Raw genomic sequence first — 1,845 nt, forward strand, 5'->3', positions numbered from 1 at the left:
AAAGCCCCTGAAAAAGAAAATAAACAGATCAAAATGACCATGAGTATGGCTGAGTGTTAAGACTCATAAGTGATTTGCTCTCCTCACACCGTTTTGATAATTTTCTTTCATGATATTTCAATGAAAAGTTACATTCTTTTAAATACAAAAAAATAAAATGACCTTCATCTTGTTTGTTTGAACAAACTGCTCTATATCTGATGATGACATAAGAAAAAAGAACTTGGGAACATTTAATCGTGAAGTAGCAAGAATTCCTAGTTGATAGATCTTGGGTGCCAATGTGACCTGTTTCCTGACCTAAAAGGATAAAAGGCAAAGGGAATAGGGGAGCTGTTGTTTAATGGGTTTAAATGCTCAGTTTTGCAAGATGAAAAGTTCCAGAAGTCTGCTTCACAACTGTGTGGCAGTATTTAATGGTGCTTAAACTAACATTCTTTTAAAATGGTCAAGATGGTTAAGTTTTGTTTTATGTGTGTTTTATCACAGTTAGAAAAAAGTGTGAAAGGAACAAGCTTCAATATTAGATATGGTGGATGGGAAAGGATCGGATCACTCAGAGCATCCTGGCTTGGTAGAGGGTGATTGTATTATTGGAAAAACTGAGTATGTATGAAGAGGAGGAGGGGCTTCCCCGGTTTGCTCAGCGGTCAAGAATCTGCCTGCTGTGCAGCAGACATAGGGACGCAGGTTTGATTCCTGAATTGCAAAGATAACCTGGAGGAGGAAGTAGCAACCCACTCCAGTATTCTTGCTTGGAAAGCCCCATGGACAGAGGAGCCTGGTTCATGGGATGGCTAAGAGTTGGACATGACTGAAGGGATTGAGCACTGAGCACTGATGAAGAGGAGCAATTTGGAGTGAAAACATTAATAGTGTGGTGGTCTGCACCATCTCTCCTTTTTCCAAGTATTTCAGCGTTGCTTTAATAAGCAGTTCCCTGTGTATCTCCAGGGTCCCATCTCATATGGGAAATGTTGTGCGTATCTGCTTTTCTGCTCCAGGGCTTTCCTCCAAGGCATGCTGTTGTGACCTGGAAATGGGAGGAAGAGGGAATCAATGGATAATTGCTCCAACTTCCCCATTCTTCTATAAGTTAGTTTTGAGGCAGGTTCTACATGGTGCCCAGTATGTCTCTAGTGAGTTTGAGCCCCAGTTACTGATGATGGTAATCAGTTCAGTAATCTATCCCTCCTTTTTTTTTGGCCTTTTCCTCAGGTCTGGCTTTATTCCCTCAACTTCCTCTTTCTGCTTTTCTGCTGTATCATTTTCTAAATAAACTATCTACACCCAAGCCTTGTCTCAGACTCTGAGTAAATCAAGATAAAGATATTGAATGATATTAATATTTAGGATACATAACATTTAAGAGTCACTGGGAGATTCATTGAAGATATCCATTAGAAGGTTAAAAATTAGTATTGTTGTACCAAAAGTATAGTCTTTCCATTGTCTTGATCCATTTTGCTCTTCATCCTTTCAATAATTTTTCTTTCTGCCACTCATTTACATTTATCATTGTTCTCTGCTCCTTCTCCTATTTTACTGTTTGGCTTCTTTTTTTTTAAAGTCTGAGATCTTAAGAAAATTCACTGAACAGAAATTTTGTTTAAAACACTTCACATTGTCCTTCCTCAAATGAATCATAGGTGACTGCCTACAGGTCTAGTTTCTGTTCAGAGATTATTTGGTCCCTCTTGAGTTTTTGGCCCCAGGATCACTCCAAATTTTTTCCTCAATCTGATTGCTCTGAATAAGGACATGTTCTCTTTTTTATGCCTTTATTTCATCTGATGCAAAGTAGTGTTGTTAAAAACAATGTGAACAAATATAATAAAAGATATT

Source organism: Bos javanicus, chromosome 6 (assembly GCF_032452875.1).
Source record: "Bos javanicus breed banteng chromosome 6, ARS-OSU_banteng_1.0, whole genome shotgun sequence".
Taxonomy (NCBI): domain Eukaryota; kingdom Metazoa; phylum Chordata; class Mammalia; order Artiodactyla; family Bovidae; genus Bos; species Bos javanicus.